Source organism: Rhipicephalus microplus, chromosome 5, assembly GCF_043290135.1.
Source record: "Rhipicephalus microplus isolate Deutch F79 chromosome 5, USDA_Rmic, whole genome shotgun sequence".
Classification (NCBI taxonomy): Eukaryota; Metazoa; Arthropoda; class Arachnida; order Ixodida; family Ixodidae; genus Rhipicephalus; species Rhipicephalus microplus.
In genome coordinates, this window is record NC_134704.1 from 137,040,621 (window position 1) to 137,063,232 (window position 22,612).

The window sequence follows — 22,612 nt, forward strand, 5'->3', positions numbered from 1 at the left end:
AATTGGTTTAAATTGAGCTTCCAGAGACTTGGCAGCAAATTACGTGTATTGCTGGTGATTGGATACCATAACTTATAATCCACAGCGCAAAGGACTGAAACTGCACACGTGCTACACAAAGTGTTTAGGCCATAAGGTATGGAAAACCTGATAGATTGGGGGCCCAAAGCGTTCCTTCCCTGAATTTTCGCACAGTCAGTGTGCCTTCTTCAAACAAACTAGGCTATACCTTTCGACAAAGACAACTATTGGCACTGAACGATTTACTTCAGACGTGTGACGTTAGGGACAGCAATCACTTTATTGTGAAAGCAGTTTTTTTGGTCTCGTGTCGAAGGTGATTAGTTAAGCAGTGTCTATGAAGATATGCCAGAAATAACTCAAGCCTTCGACTTTGCTTGGTTAAGTAGTAATTGTTTCATCGTACCGTTTTCTGTTCTGTAAACAAAGCTTCCTTTTCTTGCCATATGCGTAGTGAATGCCAGTGATAAAAACTCTCTTTTATAATAAAGAACTGGGGCAACCAGAACTGTTATTTCAGACCAGGAAGGATCGTAGACCTAGCCATAGAAAGCAGGCACAACATCCGAGCCGACCGTCTCGTGCTTAGCCCTGCCGATGTTGTTGCCGAGCTTTGCGTGACCCACTACTTCTTTATTACATACTTACGCCTCCCTGAAGATGGAGCCAAGTAGGTCTTCTAAAGTGTCGTGAGGACAAGTCTTTTGTGATACAGTTTCAGACTATCCACTAAACGGTTTCGCGGCCTCGGCGACACAGGTCCGCAGTGGCCGTGAGTGGTTTGATGAGGTAGTTGACAGCGGAAGTTTGCTCTATAAAGCGATAAGGTCCATGGTACCGCCTGACGAACTTTGTAGAGGTACCAAGAGCAGCAGTGAGAGGCACCCAGAGCAAAACAAGAGAGTTGAGCGTAAACTGGTAGTGGGAGCGTCCATCGCCATGACGAAATTTCTGTAGCCTTTGTTCTTGTGTTGTAAGGGTGCGAGCTAATTGCCAACATTTTTCTGCATACCGAGCGGCTTCGGAAAATGGTGTGCCTTCGAATGAGTCGGGTCGGTAGGGGAGAATGGTGTCGAGTGGAGATGATGGCTCTCGACCATAGAGTAAGAAGAAGGGAGAAAAGCCTGTGGTCGCTTGAGGTGCCGTGTTGTAAGCGTACGTTAAGTAGGGAAGGGTAAGATATCAGTTTGTGTGGGCGGAGGCGACATACATAGAAAGCATGTCGCCAAGAGTGTGGTTGAAAGGTTTGGTCAAGCCGTTTCTTTGTGGACGATATGCGGTAGTACAGTGGTGAATCACGTGGCATTCAGCAAGAAGTTCTTGAGTGACATCCACGAGAAAGACGCGACCTCAGTCGCTCAAAAGTTCTCGTGAAGCGCCGTGACGCAGAACAAAACGTTGCGGCAGGAAAGACGCAATGTCACGTGCTGTCGTGGCTGGTAGAGCGGCCGTTTCTGCATATCTCGTGAGATGGTCGATCGCTACAACAATCCAGCAATTCCAAGCTGATGTATATGGCAGAGGACCTTAGAAGTCCATTCTAACCCGGTGGAATGGTCGCACTGGGCACGTTAACGGCTGCATTGGTGCAGTAGGACGGCTCGGATTGTGCTTGCGGCGTTGGCACTCTGTGCAAAATTGAATGTACTTTTGAACGAATGTGTACATGCCGCGCCAATAAAATCAAAAACGTGGCCTGGCGTCGGTTTCAAACGAACCGGCGTGTGCACACTGCGGATCGGCATGGAAAGCAGCACATATGCTGGCACGGAGATGCCTGGGTATGACGAGTAGTCATTTGCGGCCGTCAGGGTGGCAGTTGTGGCGATTAAGTATTCCATCACGGATGGCGAAGTGGGAGGCTTGTCGGTGTAGCGCTCGAGATGGCGGGCGGGCAAGTGTTTCAGATAGGTAATCCATCAGCGACCCAATCCACGTATATTTGCGTTGCTCCGCAGCCATGTGGATGGGTCCTGATAGTGAAAGGAAGTTGGCTTGGATAGAGACGCTCGCAAAATCAGTAAAAATAGATGAAAGCGAAAGAGCGTCAGCATCAGCGTGCTTCTGGCCTGAGCAATAAATGACACGGATGTCGTACTGTTGGAGGAAAAAAGCCCATTGTGCCAAGCGTCCAGAGGGATCCTTGAGGGAGGATAAGCAGCAGAGCGCGTGGTGGTCGGTAACAACGTCGAAAGGGCGGCCGTACAGATAATGCCGAAATTTTGTGATGGCCCAGATCGCTAGGCATTCTTTCCCAGTTACCGAATAATTTGCTTCTGTTTTTGTAAGAGTGTGGCCTGCGTACTCAGCAACATATTCTTGGTGACCATGCTTTCGTTGGGCGAGTACAGCGCCAAGACCGACACCACTAGCATCCGTGTGAATTTCTGTGGGGGTGCTTGAATCGAATTGACGCAGTATGGGTGGTGTTGCAAGCAGTTCACAGAGCTTCGCAAAGGCACTGTTGCAGGCTGTAGACCACGCAGATAGATTGCGGTCTCCCTGAAGTAGGTCTGTCAGAGGTGCCATGATCAGGCGAAATTCCGTACGAAGCGGTGGATGTATGAGCAAAGCCCAATGAAACTACGCAGGTCCTTGAGAAACGTGGGCCTCGGGAACTTGCGAACAGCACGTAACTTAGCGGGGTCAGGAAGAGCGCCATCCTTCGACACGACGTGTGAGAGAATGGTCAGCTTGCGTGTTGCAAAGTGACCCTTCTTGAATTTTAGTTAGATGCCCGCAGCAGTGAGGCAGCGTAGAACCTGTTCCAAGCGACGAAGTTGCGTGGGAAAATCGAGCGAGAATACCACCACATCATCTAAGTAGCCCAAACACGTGTCTTATTTGAGGCCTCGAAGGATAGTGTCCATCATGCGCTCAAATGTGGCCGGCGCATATCATAGCCGAATAGCAACACGTTAAATTCGTATAAGCCGTCTGTTGTAACAAAGGCAGTTTTTGGCCTATCATCCGGATTCACGGGCACTTAACAATACCCAGAGCGTAGATCAAGAAAAAGAAAGAACTCTGTGCTTTGTAAAGAGTCGAGGGCGTCATCGATCCGAGGCAAATGATAAACATCCTTTGGTGTTATTTTGCTTACACAACGATAAAGTACGCAAAAGCGTATCGTGTCCTCCTTCTTTTTAACTAAAACAACCGGTGACGCCCAAGGACTGTTTGGTAGTTGAACGATGCTGCGCCTTAGCATGTCACCTACTTGTTCATCGAGGGCACGCCGTTCAGTCGGTGAAACAAGGTACGGTCACTGCCGTAGTGGTTGGTGTTTACAGTAGATGTTAGACGTAAAGTAGAGGTGTGACTGTCAAAAGATGGCCGAAACTTGTCAAGGAGGCTGGAAAGCTCACACCTCTGTAGTAGGTTTAGGCCTTCGTCGATGACACGGATGAAAATGTCGGCAGTGTAAGGGCAATTCACGGAACTACCGGAAAGGACGCTGACTTCCAATGATCCATCAGGAACGTCAAGTGTAGTGATGGCTTCGAATGATTATATTGAGCCGGTACATTCACCCCGACGCAGCGTAAGCGTGAATGCGAACGGATTCCCACAGGCACGTCGGTTGCACCGCCTTGAAGAGTAAGAAGAGCGGTTGGGAGTGGCGATAGATGGTGATTAACGAAAGCAGCGGAAGGTGTGAAGAATGCGGTAGCGTCGACGACGGCGGAACACGACACAAGTGTGAAGACAGTAGCACGCGGAGGGATCTGGGTGTCGTCACTAATGATCAACTTCGCGTAGGAAGGGTGGTCGTCCGCAGGTAAGGCATCACAAAGGGGACAAAAGACGACTTCGGCGCGGGCACAATCAATGACGGCTTGGGGATGGAAGAGAAAATCCCAACCTAAAATGATATCGTGAGAACGGTGCGGGAGTACTACAATCTGCACTGTGGGGCACTCCTTGAATTACAAGTCTGGCGGTACACGCGGCCACAGGCTGCACAGGCTGTGCAATGGCAGTATGAAAACACGAACCCAAGTAAGGCGTTGCCACTTTTCGAATTCAACGACAAACGTTTTCGGCGATGACAGAAATGGCGGCACCAATATCAATAAGGGCAAATACGGGCACACCTTCAAGAACGGCATTAATTACAATCGGCGGCGAACGAAGAGGGTTTGGGCTTTGCGACAAGAACGTAGTTCTTGCCTCGGGAACTGTGTCATTTTACTTTTCCGCGTCAATTGTTGGGGGCGTCGGTGCGTCGGGGAGGGCGAGTGACGACGTGGTGAAGGAGATCGGCGATCAGAAGCTGGTCGGTGGCTTGGTCGAGGAGGATGGAATTCCGGGTCTGTAGAATAGGGAGCGTACGTGTGCTCGTACTGATATGGACGTGAGTTTTCACGTGAGTGGAGTGGGTGGCGGCGGCACAGACAAGCGATGTGTCTGGGTATACCACACGAAAAGCAGATTGGTCGGTTGTCAGCAGTGCGCCATGGATTCAAGACTCGGTGGACTGGAGGCTAGGCGGTATAAACAGGAGCAGGCAGTGGAGACGGCGCTCGGAACGTCTGTGTTCAAGGGCGTGCTGCTGCTTCGGCGTACGTCAATGGTGCATTGACTGGTGGCACCAGCTGCGGAGGAAAGACCTCAGACACTTTGTCTTGTATAATAGTGCGTAGTGTAGGGTTAAGCGGCAAACTGCGCTCCGGTAGGCCGGACATGGACGAGAGTATGTGGGCAACTTCTTCACGCACAAAATCTTTGATCTGCGAAAGGAGAACGGGATCTTGCGAGGGAGTTGAGGCGAACATCGATTCTTGATGTAAGACAGCACGGTGGGTGAGGAGGCGTTGCCGGCGAAGCTCATCATTGCTTTGTCGCAGCTTGGTTACTTGGGCGACGAAATCAGGGCGTTTCTGAAATCAGCATATGAAATGCGTCCACGTCGATACCCTTAAAAATATGCTTGATGCGGTCCACCTCAGCCATGTTCGCATCAACGCGTTTGCACAAGTCAATTGCATCCTCTATGTAACTGGTAAAATTTTCACCAGGTAGTTGTGATCTTCACTTGAAGGCGTTGCTCCGAACGAAGTTTTCCGACAGCAGGATGACCGAAGACTTCACTGAACTTTGTCTTGAATGCTGTTCAGCTAGGATTGTCGGTTTCATGGTTCCGAAGCCACAAGTGGGCAATGCCACTGAGGTAAATGCCAACGGTGGCTAGTCTTGTGGCTTCGCCTCATTTGTTCAAGACGCTCACGAGTTCGTAGGTAGCCAGCCAGTCGTCGAGGTCGTGATAGTCAGTGCCGCTGAGTATGGGAGGATCCCGCTGACTGACCCCGCCGGAGCACACGATGCCCTCGGGAGCCATAGGTGGAGGGCTTGTGGCAGATCTAGTGGTCATGGCGGCAGGTCGAGTCCGGCTTCGCAACTCCAGAATCGTGAGCAGACCCAGCACCTCCACGAAATATAATAAAGAACTAGGACAACCAGAACTGTTATTTGAGACCAGGTAGGATCGCAGGCCTAGCCAGCGAAAGGAGCCACAACGTACCAGCCGAGCGTCTCGTGCTTAGCACTGCCGATGTGATTGCCGAGCTTTGCATGACCAACTACTTCTTCATTAAACTTTGTATTGTTCCTTTCTTAATTTTTATCGTAATGCAGAAATGCTAATGACAGAGGAAGAATTTCACACACACAAGCACACGTGTTCCAGTCTTTCGCGTTGCTTTGTTTCAATGCCTTCATTCAACTTGCCGACAAGTTCACTATTCAAAAGTGTTTTTAGCCAGTGTTTTCACCTTTACAAATGTTTATTGACTAAACTATAAATAACTGTATTTATTCCGCTCTTTTTGAGGAGATTTACACCACGGCGCCTGCTGACAGCTGCCTTGCAGAGGAAGAAAAATAGCCCAAGATGTACCCCCGTCAGCAAATGTGTACGAAAGGTAAGAGCTCATGCCGTTATCACGATTTGCATCGTCTAGTATACCAAGCCATCTGCTGTAGAGAGCGTTTTCCCATGAACGCCGAGGCAGAGAAATGAACTGTCAATCAAACGGCTCGCCACTAGGAGGCACAGGTGGCAACTTTGACACGCGCTCTTAGGGTCTGTATGCTTTTGTTCACAGGTGACCCAGCCTTACAATATATTTGCACGTTCAGCAATTGCAGGTCATAAATGCTTCCTAGAAATTCTCAAGTGCATGATGACACAAATGCCATTCACCGATCTGACACCTAAATACAGCACTTTGTACGTATGAAGCACCCATGAATACGTGCACATTAGTGGTAAATTTTCCAAAAGCAAGTTCGCCCCTTTGGCAGACGCAGTTGAAGTCTCCAAGTGAAACACATTTTTTTCCGTAGAGTCACCTCGCAAAGCATCCAAAACATTCGTAGATAATCGAAAGACACAGCACCCGTGTAATGCACTTCAGCTGCTGCCCTGGTGAATCAGACGTTCTTCGATTCTTATTGAATCTAGAATAACTTTTTTACAGCAGTGCTGTTATAGTGTAAGCTTGCGATGTATCGTGAAAATCATCATCGTAAGCAGCATGCTTGCTCTCAAACTTTCCTTCGTCCACGTCATTTTCGTTTCCTTTTTCTGCTTCGCTTTTATAACGCATGCGGTCCGGTGTGGGATGTCATAACACCGACGGGCAAAAGAACGAGTGCGGAGGTATAGGAAGAAAAAGCAAAAAAGAAAAAAAGGAACAAAAGGCAAGCAAGAGACAGAAATATTAAGAGAGAATATCTTGGCAAAAAAAGTTCATTGGCCAGGAGGTTCGAACTTGCGAGCCCACAATTCGAAAGTGTGCGTTGCAACGCCTCTGCTATCCAGGCATGCCAGCAGTGAATTACATTCCCATGTAGAGTATAGTATAGCGAAAAGTTGGGAAAGGAAAGGAGAATGAGGCTGAAGAAGAGGGATAGGCGTTGAGGAAGGGTAATGCACGTCAAAGCCTAGTATAAAATAGCAAAGCGAGAGTATCTAAAGAGGAAGAAATGGTGAGGTGAGGAGGAGGAAGAGAAAATAGCTTCACAGAGAAAACGGAAGAGGCAGAACTAAAGTGAAACAGAACAATAAAAAGAAGGAATAAAAGGTGGCAGTGGAGAGAATGGCCTGCAGAGGGAAAAACAAACATATAAATAAAATGACGCAAAATACGTCGTAAGGGGAAGAATGAGAGAAAGATATAAAAAACAGAAAAAAACAGGCAGAGTGTGAATACGCAGGCACGTGGAATTCGGCGGATACCACACCTTGTGGGTGTCCGCTGCATATGAAGCAGTCGGCGAGTGATCTTATATGCTGCACTTTTTTTTCGCTTTGCGCCTAGCATTACGACGTGGATCAATGCATATCTGCAAGTGTAGTAGCTGTGTGCATCTCGTGGGCTTGCGAGGACCGTGCATTCACACTCGTGTTCAAGGCAGAAGCGATGGAGTGACGTAACGTCAGCACTCAACATAGAGCACAAAGGTTCTAAATATGAAACAAAGTGTACGAAGCTATGATAAGGGCGGAACGGAATCTACCCACAACAATAAGGGGAACGTGCATCGATCGTTTCTTTGCCAACTTCGACGTAGATGTCTCCAGGAAACTCGCAGCGTGCACTTCACCGATCACAGAACCGTGGTAACCGAGGTGAAACGTGCGCGAGCTCCGGTCCAGCGCCCGTGTTCACTAGGAAGAAACCACAGGACTTACGCTAGCTATCCCTTTAAACGAATCTTCTAACGCTCACCGCAGCACTTACGTTAGCGCCGATCAACACGTGTCACCACCTGTGTGCAACGCTGCTGCTTCGCGTACCATCCGGGTTCCCTTTGGGAAGATGCTAATTTTTATTCTTTCATTCCAATTCTGGTATACATCTTGTCAGAAGATGGTCATGATAGCACACAGAGGTAAGATTGATTGATTGATATGTGGGGTTTAACGTCCCAAAACCACTATATGATTATGAGAGACGCCGTAGCAGTATTGTGCACATTTCTTTTGTGAAAAAGAGGAAAAACATTTTATCAGCACAAACACACCAGGTGAGTACAGAGCGAAAAACAGTGCGAGCACAATTAATTTATTTATTTCAAGACTCCTAATAGTCCTTGTTAGAGGCACTGGCTTGCAGAAAAAAAAATCACACATATTAAATAATAACACTTATCATACAAAATGAAATGGCTGAAAGCACAAACAACTTCATATACACACCAAAATATTGGCTAACAATATTAGTTGACGCAAAAGAAGCAAAGGAGTAATTCAATGTATTAAACAGTGCAATTAGAGTTATGCCATGCAAAATCACCCAAAATTTTTTCGACTATCACGAGTATGACAGAAAAATTTTTCCCGTTTCTCGAAGTTTGAAACCCGTCCTGGTCATTTAATTTCACTGCCAAAACTTTTGCTCCCTAGTTATGATAGTCTGTAGTATGGCACCGACTGAGCTAAAGATCGTCAAACAACAATTTTTTTCAAAAGTCGGTTTGAAGTGCACTCAATAAATGACATTTCTAGCAAGGTCATGAAGTCATCCGACTAAAAATAATGACTTACTTATGTACATAAATTCTTCGAGAGCTTTTACCACGAGCAATATTGAATGATGTGCCCACCCAGGTTTGGGATTTTTTTTCTGGTAACATGGCAAATTCCAAAGACACTAATAAAATTGTTGCTGGTGGCCCTTTTGACCAGGAACAAATAAAAGTATTTACGCTCTAAAGTTTAGCAGTGTCTAAAAAATTGTGAATTTCACTTTTTTGGGAAAAGCTCTGCATTCAGCATCAAAAAGCTTGCCTGAGCGGTCGGACAAGAAATATACACAAAATTTCACTTTGGAACTCAATGTACTACCTAAATATAGGTGATGTTACTAAATGGTAATAGTCTTCAACTCGAGAAGTATTTTTTGAAAATTTTGTATTTCCACCAGCTTTACTCCTACCTAACTCAAGCGGCATGAAGCACTCGCAAGGCCAATCTTCAACAGACTTCCACAGATGTGAGGTACACAGAGCAAGCTTGATGCGGAGCAATTGAAATTGAATTGGGGCTATCATCTGCATTCCATTGCCAACAGAGGTGCGCTACAATGAATCTCGCTAGAGTGTGAAAAGCAGTAGCGTAGCAAAAAGATATTTTTCGCGTGGGGTTGCTGTGTGAGGGGAAGGCGACTTCAGTCATACTTTATGTACATTCTTGTCTGTTTGTATGGGTCCACGCAGGTATGCACATGCAAAACTAAGAAAATCACAGCATCTCTACCAAGTGATTGATGATGTGTGGGGCAAAGCTACAGAGGGTTTTATCGGTAACCGTGAAGCTGTCTTTCTGTCACTCACACTAGCGTCTGCTGCTGAGTCATCGATAAACTAGGTGGTCACGAACCGGTCACAGTAGAAGGACAATCCACGGCTTTAGGATAAAAATACCTGGACTGTGCTGGTGGGGAGAGTTAAGCAGCTCCTCCTTCCTTTCTGGCTACGCCACTGGTGATGACTCATATATGAGCCATCAAGCCGTTGAAAACTATACAGTACACCATCATCCCTTACACACAACATAAACGAGACTATTCCTTTGGCTACTAGTTCTTAACTTAAAGTTTTTTTTCAGTTCTGTATTCAACTGACAGGCTGTCGGTCTCAGGGAGCAGGGTGCTCTCCTGAAAGCTAAAAAAATAAGAAACGGTTGTTTTACGATGGCGTTTATCAGAGTACTGCATCAATGCTACTAGCATGCTATAAGACATATGTACTGAATACGACTAAATATTTTCATTAAGTATTTGTGTCCTTGGAACCAACAATGTTCCTAAAAAAATTCCAAATATGTGGCAATTTATTCAATATTGCTTGTGTGAAAAGCCCTAAAGGAATCGATATGGGTAAATAGGTCATTTTTTAAAGTTAGATACCTTCATTATCTTGCCAGGAATATCTTTAGCGGTTGCATTCCAAAACCGTCTTTCGAAAACATTGTTTGACACCATTTTCCTTACTTGGCGACAAACACTGGGCTCTCATAAATAGGGAGCAAAATTTTAGGCAACAAAAATAAATGACCAGGATGGGTTTCGCCCTTTGCGAATGATGTGGAAGTTTTATCAGCCATATTCGTGATAATCGCAAAAGCGTTGGATTATTTGGCAAGGAATGACTCATTAGAGACAACACCAGCCGATCATTCAAGAAATGTGTCAAAGACTTTTAAAAATTAGAGAAAAGAGGCATTTGCGTGCTACATGCGGCATTGCCTTCCTGTGGTAGAAGGTATCTTCTGATGGGGACATACAGTATTTATGGCAGTAGGTATACAAATATACACAATTATCAATTTATTCCGTGGTAATAGCCGGTCGGGTCGAATGTGCGAATTCAACCCCTTCCTACATATAGTCCATAGCCAGTTTAGAATTTAGGAAAAGTGGCCACCGGTAATTGCCTCAGAGCGCTGCATCTTGCTCAATTTAGCTGACGAAACCAAAACCGACGCACCAAACAGTGCATCTACCATTCACTTCGACAAATCTTTTCGTGGCGACACTGTTTATCTTGCATTGGGGGCGAAGATTAGATGAGTGTCGATAAGCGGGCAAAGTGTCTAAATTGACGGTTGATAATGGCTAGAGAAACAGTATCCTCATTGAGGGCTTCCTCAAAATGAATGGTATATGTGCTGTCTGGTGCATCGGTTTTTGTTTCGACAGCTAAATTAGGCAGATTGCATCACTCCACGGTGATTATTAGTGGCTACTCTTCCACATTCAAAGTGGCTATAGACTTTTCATAGCCACTTGAATTTGCCCATTTGACTCGACCAGCTTCTAACAGTAGTAAAAGGGTAGCTGTCCTAATTTCTATAAGTACAGCCCCAATCAATGTTTGTGGCTATCTGAAGGTTTCTTTTGTCACAGAAAAGGCAATGTCGTAACTAGCATGCAAGTACCTCCTTTCTCTATCATTAAATGAATATTGGACACATTTCTTGATACACCCTCTATTTCATACACATTCAGACATTGCGAGGTAAAAAGAAACAATGAAGAATGAGCAAGAAAAAATAACGAGCTCATAAAGAGACAGCCCCGTAGCCAGGAAGGCTTTTTGCCGACGATTGATGAGCTTGTGCTGAGCCGTAAAGTGATGGGGCGGAACGTAAAGCGAAGTACGTTGAACGACAGAGTGCCAAGGAGGCCTGCGGCAAACACTATCCTTCTTGTCCCTGAAGTACCTGACAGTAACATGAAGCGCCTCAACAGGCAATCTGTTTTGGTGATACTGGAAGGACTCGGGCCAAACAAGATCACAGACATCAGAGCGAAAACGCGTAAAAACTTATTCGCCATCGACGTTTTACATACTGCGCAACGTCAACGAGCTGGGAAAATTGAAATTTCGCTCCTACATTCCTGTGAGCTCTAACGTCGTCACTGGAGTCATCTACAATGTGGATACTGGCATTCCCAGCTCCGACTTTGATGTTCTGGCCAAACCGAAAATGAAGCCAGCGTCATCGCAAAAGTTGTGCATTTGGAAAACTCACGCTGCTTGAAGATCATGTTTAAGGGCGGCTCTCTTCCTTCACACGTAAACGTGAGCCATTTTTGGCATTCTGTGCGACCTTTCGTACCGAACCCTTACAGTGTCATAAGTGCATGAAGCTGGGCCACGTGAGAAGCGTATGCAAAAATAAGATGGTGTGTCCTCGTTGCGCGGAAGCCCCTTCTGCGGATGAGTGTGAAGCAACTACCCTCAAATGCTCGAATTGCCTTGGGTCACATGCAGCTTCTTCAAAAGAAGGCCCCAAAATCCAGAGGGAAATAGCGGTATTGAAACAAATGGTCAGAGACAATTTGTCGCACCGAGAGGCTGCCAGGAACGTCCGAAAGAGGCGTCATCGTCGCCGTCGTTTATCAAAGAATGCCGCCGATGATGCATCGACAGCGCCACTCCACCACCCTTTTCTTCAACCGCCCTTGTCTCCCAGATTGAAGGCGGCCAGCGTGGTCAACAAGCCAACAAACAGCAATTTTGCAGATGAATCAGTTTGGCCTTCATAGCCGAAATCACAGCCACCTGAATTCCAAGCGCACATCGACAATCACATCCCTCCTGCCAGCCGCTGACAAGCTGCCTGAGGAGGACACAGAAGTCATCAGAATGTTCGAACACTGCGGGATGCCATGCGAAAGTTGTGCAGCAGTCTGAAGTCTCCACTCATTCAGAGTGCACTACAAGTACTGGATGCCCTAAGTTCAGTATTTGCAAGTCTCCAGTAGCAACCATGGCTCGACCAAATTTCTCCTTCTGCAACGAGGTCCGACAAGCGTTGATACTACAGTGGAACGCGAGAGGCCCGAGATCCCGCATCTCTTCATTCCGTCAGTATATAGTCATGAATCGTATTTTTGCAATAGTTATATGTGAACCAAACGTGCAACAAACTCCTCAACTATCAGAGTAAGAATCTTTCGTTTCTTCAACGTGCGAGGAATGCAGCGAGTTGGCTGTTTACTTTCGCACAGATTTAACATATGTGCATCACGCAGTTCAACCGCATGATGACAATCATGCGGTAGACAATGAAAATGTCTGCTTACGTGTTAAAAAGAAAAAAGTGTCATTCACACTCATTGGTGTTTACATATCACCATCCGGACGGTTTGAACAAGACCGGCTACGATACATACTGACATCAACTATGGGCTCGTGGTTTATAACTGGGGACTTCAACGCACATCACCTAATCTGGGGTAGTTCTACAATCAACGCTAAAGGAAGAAACCACGTCTTCTTCACCTCCAAGCTCGACCTATGTTTCTTAAATGATGGCAGTCCTACATACCTGCGGGGCCTTACGTACAGCAGTTGCCTCAATTTGACTATGGTATCCAGAAACTTCCGGTCGCAAGTGCACTGGTTTTCAGACATCGAAACGCATTGCAGTGACCACATTCCAATTATTATGCGATTAAGGGGTCTTACTAATTCCTCTCCTAGGACCACAATACGAAGAATTGATTGGTCAAAATTTCAGTGACTCATGGAAAATACATGCCGTGAAGACCCTGACCAGAACTTGGAGGATGTCATTGAAGAAGCAATGAGGGAAGCTTCCTGTCTCCTCCCGCTAACCAGCAAGCGTGCGGAATTTGACGTCGAAATGGAAAAAGTGTTCGCTTCGCCGAAGGGCGGAAAAGAAATACAGGTGGATGAAAGCAATATGCCACTTGAGGCTGGCATGACGCATACAGAAAAAAGTCCAATGGCGTTTAGACAAACTTGAACAGGAACGCTGGAAATAATTCTGCGAATCATTGGATCCCCGAAAGCCGTTGTCACGCATCTGGAGCCCTATTCGCGGCCTGCGCTCGACTCCCCAACAAATACATTCTTTCATGGCTTTAGCCCAACATTTAGGCCGCACCCAAGTTGAAGCGGCAAACATGTTTTGTACGCGAATCGCTGGTGTGTCCGCCTTGTCCGCTGGCACCGTTAGGAGTGTTATCTCTGAACCCCGCACCTCCGATATGGACAATCTTTTCACTATAGAAGAGCTTCATTCATCTTTGGCGGCTTCCCAACGATCATCTTCACCAGGACCCGATGGCATCACTTACGCCGCTCTAGCCAACCTTCAACAGGAGGCCAGGCGACAATTGTTATGCTATTACAACCATTCATGGAAAGCTGGCATTATTCCCCAGGATTGGAAGATAAGCTGACTTGGGCCACTACTCAAACCAGGAAAGTCACCATTTGATTTGACATCATTTCGCCCTGTTGCCCTCGCAAGTTGCGTAGGTAAAGTCATGGAAAGGATGATACTTGCACACCTAGAATGGTACCTCGAGTGCTACAACGTATACCCAAGCTGCATGACGAGTTTTCGGTGAGGTAAGTCATCTCTTGACAACGTGATTGATCTCACAACATTTATCTAAAAACAGAAGAGCCTCAAGCGCATACCACTGGCACTCTTCTTCGGCGTCAAAGGGGCTTATGATAACGTAACACATAAAGTCATCCTAGACTCATTGGAAGCTGTTAGAATCGATGGTCGGATCTTCCAATGAATCCAAGATTATTTGACGAGAACTTCTTTTTTTGTACAAACTACAGATGGACCAACCACCAATTACAATACCTCACGTGGCGTCCCTTAGGGCGCCTTATTAGGCCCCACTTTATTTAACCTCGTGTTGGTAGGTTTCGTGAAATTTTGCCCAGTTCTCTCCTCATATTCATATATGCTAACGATAATTGTCTATGGCCTTCGGCTGTAACTCGTCTTCAAGTGCGTGCAAAAGTCCAGCAGGCTGCCACCCTGACATGCTCATATCTCCGCAAGCAAGGTTTTTCCGTCTCAACGGAGAAATGTGCATTGGTTGCGTTTACTCGCAGGGCCATGACACAATACCCCGTTACCATCAATGGACAAAATATTCTATACCAGAAGAACCATCGCTTAATAGGTGTGATTATTGACAAGGACCTTTCGCGGAGTGCCCACTGCAATTACCTGAAGAGAAGGCTAACTTCCATCGTCCATATAATGCAGTTCCTCTGCGGAAAATCTTGGGGCACATTGATAAGGTCAATGATGCAGCTATACAGGGCACTATTTCTGGGATTTTCGCGCTACAGCTTGCCGTTACTAGCAAGTACGTGCAGGACGAACATCCGCACCCTCAAAAGTCTGCAAGGACAACCACTACGCGTGTGCTTAGGATCACCGTGATGTACCTCAACCTACGGGGCAATTGTAATCGCAAGGGAGCATCCAATTCAAACATACATCACCACTGACAATTTGAGAACACACATAAGACACCTCTGCCGAGTTCCTGGTCACCATGTTGCAGTGTTGCCACTTCAAAGGCCACAAGCGATGTTTTCAAAGAATATTTCTGTTCATAAAGAATGCCTTCCTTTTGGCTTCACTCGAGCAACCTACAGTAACCACAGGTGTGCCTCACTATTCCGTGAATAACGAACAAGAGCCGTCATTCAGCAGTGGTCCTACGACAGGTGACATTGTCACTACTCAACATAAATGGGGCCAGAGGACCCACGTTTCCACCTATGGGTCAGTCTCGGCTGACAGCTCCGCAGCTGCTGTTGTCATCCCGGCGTACCAGGTCACTGTAAAGTTCAAGCTGTCACATAGGACAACGTACACAGCAGTGGAGCTTGCCGCCTTACGTGCTGCTATACTTTATATCGCAGAAGCACGACCTCAAAAATAAGCTGTGTTCTGTGACTCTAAGGCCTCCCTTCAGAGCTTGCAATCAGCTTTACGACAAAGGGTGCATCACCAACTAGTGAATCGAATAAAAAATGTGCTTCACGAGGTTTTATCGAAAGGACATGTCGTGGTGTTCCAGTGGTTAACGGGAAATTGTGGTATTGTCGGTAACGACCTTGCTGATAATGCTGCCCGATCCGCCCACGCGGACGCCCAGACAACCCCAATTCCATTGTCGGGAAGCGACGCTGAAAGGGGCCTTCACTCGTTCGCTAACACTATGTCGGAAACTTGGCTGAGTGACCCCAGTGTCGGGAACCGCCACCTACTCCAATTGGAGCCATCGAGAAAGCTTCAAGTTCTATCGGACCTCTCCCGCCAGGATGCAACTTTACTGTGCCGCCTGTGATTAGGAGTAGCTTTTACGAAGGCGTACTCCTTTCGCATAGGAAAGGCAGATAGCTCCCGATGTGAATCGTGCGACATGGACGAGACAATAGAACATCTACTGTGTTCATGTGAACGTTTTGCGAGCTAACGCAACTGGTTCCGCGAAACGTTAGAGACACTAGACGGTAGACGTTTTTCCAAAGAGATCCTTGGTTCATGGCTCTACGCGTTGCTGGCCAGCAAAGTGACGCGGGAATCGCTAAGTTTTCTAAAGGCGACCGGACTACGGCACCGCTTACAAGCGTGCAATGGACAGGGTCACATCTACACACACGTTGCCCTTCACTTCTCTCTCTCTTGTCCTTTAATCCCCTCACCCCTTCCCCCAGTGCATGGTAGCGAATCGGACGTGCGTCTGGTTGACCTCCCTGCCTTTCATTTCTTCCTTTCCTCCTTCTACTCCTCCTCCTCCTCAAAGAGGGGGGGGGGGCGGATATTGATGACAATGAAAAATGACTTTCTTCATTACTTATGCCCAGTAGGACAACCCGCAACATGCGAATTCGGGGGTGGGGGACAAACTCCTGGTGCACCCCTCTGGCGGCAGGCTTCCACTGAGCAGACTTCCTTGCTGTAAAGCAGATGTTCACATAAGCAGAAGAGAAGTTGTCATTATTAACAGATGTAAATGGAGGTCTGCACAAAAAAAGTCTTTACCAAAAAGAGCACACTCAGACGCATATTTTGCTGTGGTAGTAAAATATGTAGCGAGAAGTCCTCTCAAGGCTGTAGAAAAATATGAAAACAATGCGTCAACCTGAGAGCCCATGACAAGTAACAAATGTATACAGACAAAAAGGCCAGCAAGTCTGCTGTCACATAAAAATACTTAAGGAAGCCGCACTCATATTTGAAAGTGTTGTTACGAACTTCCAGCTAGAGGCCCTCCTTGCAACAGGAAAGCTGCTACTTATCACAGAATAAACTTCTTAATTGTTATACAAGTTGGCAATAAGGGGTCTGGTCTTACTAATTGAAATTGAAAAGTGGCCTTAGTGTGCACTCTTAAAATCAAGGTATAGTTGCTGACTTGTTATACAAACTCCTTCATGGCACTGCCACTCATCCCACTGAAGTAATGTAAAATTACTAACGAAAATTTCGGTGCCCTAGTGGGTGCTGTTTAGAATTTTTGTGCTCTAGCTAATTAACTTGGTATGCTGTCAAACACAGTAACAATGTGCCAGTGATGTTTACTTGCTGGCGATGTTTCTTTCTGGGTTACAAGCAATAAATTTTTGCACTCACAATGGCTCGAAGCTGCTAGTGGGAAAATCAACGCAGAAATTACCACTGCGGGTCTTGAAGGTCACCTTTCGAAGGCTATGTTTTGAATGTGCAATGTCGAAAGCAAATTTCAACCTGGATAATGACAACAAAATGAACATTACATGTTACTGGCTTGTTTCGCACTCACTAACGTTTAAGAACATTAACAATAAGTATGAAATTTCGACTGCAGTGCTATAGCCTCAGGCAACAAAGATCATCTCTTAAGCATCTCTTAAGTGTGCTTATGAGATGCTTGATTACCTGTCCCTGTTCTATGCTGCTGGACTGAACGCTGAACCGTCCATAATTGGCAGTGGAAGATGCAGCGAAAATGACGGCGCTTGATAATTTGCTGGTGATGCGGTGGCACAAATTCCTGCAACACCAGGTCACCAAGATGCTTGTGGCATGAACAGTCATAGTGGCGCTGGCATGAGAGGTGACAGCTGGCCCAAGAACAATATAAGCAGCACCTGGAAGAGTATAAATAGTGAGTGTGACAATGTAACTGCTGCGTCATGACCCCGTGACAGGAATGCTGTGACATGCTTGTCTAACACGATGTCAAACCTTTTTCATAAGCCACACGTGTGCATACCTGCACACTACTGTCTGTGAGATGTGGTTATCACCAACATGTGACTCACTGCCTATTTGACTCTGGAACAGCACGATTGCACATTGGAAATCTCCGAGTAAGCAGTAAGGAGACTGTACAACAGTACATCTGTTTACAATAATAGCAGCTTCACAACGAGCATAAAATTTCAATTACAAGATACAGTATATATCAGTTGTGGCTGCATTTGAACCTTAGAATTCCAGGGTGTGTACATAGCCACACTAGTGGTTGTAAATGCTCCACACAAGACTTAGGCGTCGTATTGAAGCAATGCAAGTGTGTTTGCAATGTAGGCTATCCTTTCTTTAAAACAATGTAATAAACAAGCAATATTAACTCATATATGACTCAACAAGCTACAATGAAGTGCTGTTCTACCTGGCAAAATTATGATATGCACATCAAGGCACCGTGGCATGCACCTGATATTGATAAACCTGAAGTCAGTGCTCCTAAAAGCACAGATGTGAGTACAGGCATAATATTGTACCATTAGCTACTCCTGAGGCATCAGTGCAGTTCACATATCTGGTAAGCCCTTGATACTTGATATGCTGACAGCTCATAAGTTTACACAAATATATATATCAACGTAGTAACAATTGACTCAAGGGGTAAGAAAAATGCAGCCAAGACAGCTTGCCAATAAATATTTCACATGCAATTGATCTCGACAAACCTTGAGATTCACTGTATTGTGTTTGAATTTAGTCCTTGAGAATACCTAAAAACAACACTTTTTAAAGTTATTTTGTGCCCTCTCCTGCACTGTGAATAATAATTATATTCCGGTATAAAACTAACTGAACTTAAAAAACAATATGTTTATAACGAGTCTGGTAAATTAAATTCACGCTACAAAATATAAAAGTAAGTGTATATGGACTTCAAAAACATCTTGACACTAATCACCTGAGGCAATTACTTGCCCTGTAATATTTCAGTTGTCTCTGAAAAGAAGAGCTTTTTAATTTAGTATACAAATGTTGGCATTACTGCAACCTATTATGTACACAATTTTACTATTTACAAGCTAGTTATGACCAAAGCACATAGACTTGTGTGCACAAAAGGCATACCTTTTGTGAATGTAAAATCTTTTGCTGAAATAAACTGTAAGGTTTCTTTCCAATTGAAAAAAATATTCGATTCTATTTAAGTCACAGTATTAAGGTGTCACTCTGTTTCCAAGTGAAAAATTGAATTGATTCTATTTGATAAATATTAGTTATCAACTCTGTTTATTTTAAGATGGAAGTGACATCAAAGATATAAGTAGCTCTCACCCTGCGAACTTCAAACAGAACTGCAGAGAAGGCACACAACTTTTCAATGAAGGTTCACCTTGAATAAATTACCTACCTAATGATACGTGCCCCACTACGATTTAAATGTTTTTTTCAGTTTTCCAATCTTTGACCAGCAGCCTTTAACTGGAGATAACACCAGCCATATATTCTGCAGAGGGTTTAATAAATGCCAGTTTTTGCATTGTCTTCGTATTCCTTTTTTTCATCCGTGCATCTAAACTTTGCTGCAAACACTCAATGGCAGGTAGCACCACATTGTCACTTTAATACCAGGCATTGTCACTCTATTACAGCTGTATTGGTCCATGACAAAAACATATCCTTTTTTTCTGATCTCAATAGATTGTTTTCCTAATTTTGGTGTTCTTGCCACTTCCAATTCTTATCGCACAGGTAATAAGTTCTTGCATGTATCGGTGTCACTTACCAGTGTTGCATAAGCACACAATTCGAACTGTGAGAAGATAGCTCGACGTGGTTAAATGCATTATAGTACGGTTTGGTTTTCTCAATTACTCATTCAGGCTAGTACTAGAGAGCAAAGTGTTAAAGTAAGCACGGATGAAATTGATATGTTGTCAAAATGTTCCTATGCCTGTGCAGCTAGTACTCACCCATAGGACGCATTGCTTCACAGTATAAACACGGGCATGCACAGAGTCAAGCAACCGTATCAAAAAAGTTTTTATATATATATTAAAAAGTGATTTGATGACTTTCTTTGACAGTACCCAATAAAGTTTAATACTAAATGTGTTATTTATTACAGTTTGTTACTAGGACCACCTTAATGCTAAATTTACAACCAAACAAGTTCAAAACCACTTAAATTGCTAACTTTATCCCCAGCTATAAAAGTTATTTACGTTGTAGAAATATCAAATTATTTTTTGCCTACAGAAAGAAAACTCTGATGGTTCGCTAATACAAGCCATCATATTTCACTAAATATTACCCCTCTATAAAAAAAATCCTCAATATGGACCTTATTCTTCATGTCGTGAAAATTCTACGATTGTTTTAGAGAGAAACTTTTGTACTAACCAAATGCGAGATTAACAAATTTTAAAAATATTTCCTGGGGTTTTGCTTCTCAAAGTCACGCTATCATTATGAAGGACGCCGTGGTGGAGGAACCCGGAAATGTTTACCATGTGGTCAACTCCATAGTGCACTGACATTGCACAGTACACGGGCCTCTACCAGTACTCGTTTATCACAACGCGACTACCAAGGCCGGCATCGAACACGTGGCCTTCGGGTCAGTAGCCGACCACTGTAACCACTATACCGCCGCAGCAGATGAAGCACGGATCTTTTTAATATTTTTAGAACGCGTTTTACGAGTCATGGTTTCTAGCTTTCGGGAAGAATTCACATGCTGTTTTCGATTTCTTGAATTGAAAATTCTCTCTGGCTGTTTGCACCTCGGTGCTACCTGCCACCAGCCACCTTTTAATAGACAACGCGGAGGAGTTGAACTTCTGCCCAATGGGGAGAACACGCGTTACACGCCGGTAGGCTGCAGCACGCCAAGATTTCACGGTTGATAGCGTCTCGTCTTACGGCGCAGCGGCGTATCGCCACCGTAAACAGAGGCTCACCTAACACCGCCAGCCTAAAGGGAGGCTGCACTACGGTGATGACAAGCCCGAACACTGTCGGCATAGAGTAATGCAACTGCTGTGAACAAGTATTGAGAGCACAATGAAAATGTCACGCTTGAAATGTAAGCAAGGCCAACACAATCAATCCACGATTTCTGTAAAAGGCCACGCAGCAAGCTCACTTCAGCAAGGGGTATACCCATGATTATTGAATACGTTGTTCAGTGTAGTAGCTGAAAAACTGTTTTCGAACCACCTACTCTGTTATGTGGCTTTATAGACAATTAAAGGCATTAGACTTGTTAGAGATATCGGCAGTTGAGTAGAATTTTTTCCGCCGAGCGATACTGCTAACGTTTGCATACACATAACCCAATATATTTAAAAATTTTGCAGCTATAAATCTTAGTACAAGAAAAAAACGAAGCATTATCAATCAAAGCAGTGCGCAGCCGAAGAGACAAAATGTCTCTAATGTTGCAACCTACATGATTTGTAGTATTCGAGTCAGTAGGTTGGAAGTGTAGAAACTACGGATAGATGAAGGTATTGGTTAGATGGCAAAATGAACGTAATAGAATAGTATGACCTGTTTTAGGTCTGAGGGTACCATGCCGGCATTTTCTAGCAGGGTGGGTGCCCTCCTAAGTGACTGTGAACTTCGTTCTACCGAGCATCAGGCCGGAAGTGCGCTTGTACCTATTTAGGCATTAGGTGCCTCTGGCAGAATGCCTTCCACAGCAGCGGTGGACGCTCAACTATTTCACCAAGGCTGTGGTGGATTAGGCTATAAACACAAAAGCCCCCGCAGAACATTGTCGGGCTACCTTTCGAGATGAGTAAGCAGCAACAACCGAGCGCTAGGTTGGCGTACTCCTGTACTTATTCGGAAAAATCGGCGTGTACCTGGTTGGTACTACAAATCACATTGTCATCCAAAAACCGCAAGTGCGGGTTTTCAGATGACAATGTGATATTTAGTAACTATGACAACAACTTACAACAACTGATTAGAGAGCACACCATATCAATGTTGAAGCATATTAGGCTGACTGAGGAGAAGGCTAAATATCACTGTAGGGAAGGCTAAAATAGGCTGCGACCTAATTCATCTATAGGAACGGTTATGCACACGAAAACTTATTACACATCGTTATGCTTGTTAGCCTGCGTTGAGAAAGCACTGTGCGCCCCGTATATTGGAAAAAAACAAACAATCTAATCAATTACATAAAGCAGTGCTACAAGGCGATGCATGCTACGATCTACACTTTTACCGATTCTGCTCACGTTTATTCAGGACAATATATGGAGAGCAAACCTTATCATAACAAATACCTTGTCTACTCAACGACAATAGCTGTGCTATAAACTTTTAAAACAGAGCGGTGAGAAAAGCAGTCTAAATAAAATAAATTAAAATGTAGTTCCTATACTTTTTATGTTTCGTTGGGTGTGACGGGTGCTGATTTTCACATGAGATTTTAACATATTTCAGTTACCGCTTTCTACTTGTTAAGTTTGTTTGTATTATATATATATATACTTATTTATTATTCTACTGTGGTGGAGCAAATGTACGGGTGGATAGAGGGGCCTTGATCAGACGTAGGTGATCTGCCTACAGTCCTTTGAGCTGAGGCAAATTTATTTGTGTATAATTAAAAAATGAGTTTCGTCCGTTTTTGAAGCCGTCACCGAAGTAGAACGCGAAGCGTTCAATGCCTCTTTGATTGCTCATCGCCGTTATTATTCTACATTCATCTTCTGACATTTATCCCACTGAATTTGTAGTTCATCATTCTTTTCAGAAAGTCTGTCATTTCACGTGCTGGTACTTATACTTGCACTTTCACTCAGTAGCAAGCCGAGTGACCTCCACAGGATGGTCTGACGACGAGGCTTGCCGCTTTTGCCACAGGAACAGTGCAGACAGCTTCGGCTCAGATTGACGGGCGTCCCTATTCCCTCATTTCATCACGTAATCATGGCACAATGACTTAACTGAGTCACTCGCCCAATGACCCGGCAAAGAAAACAGCATCCCGGCACGGCAGTCGACGCCTGGAGCCACGCTGCG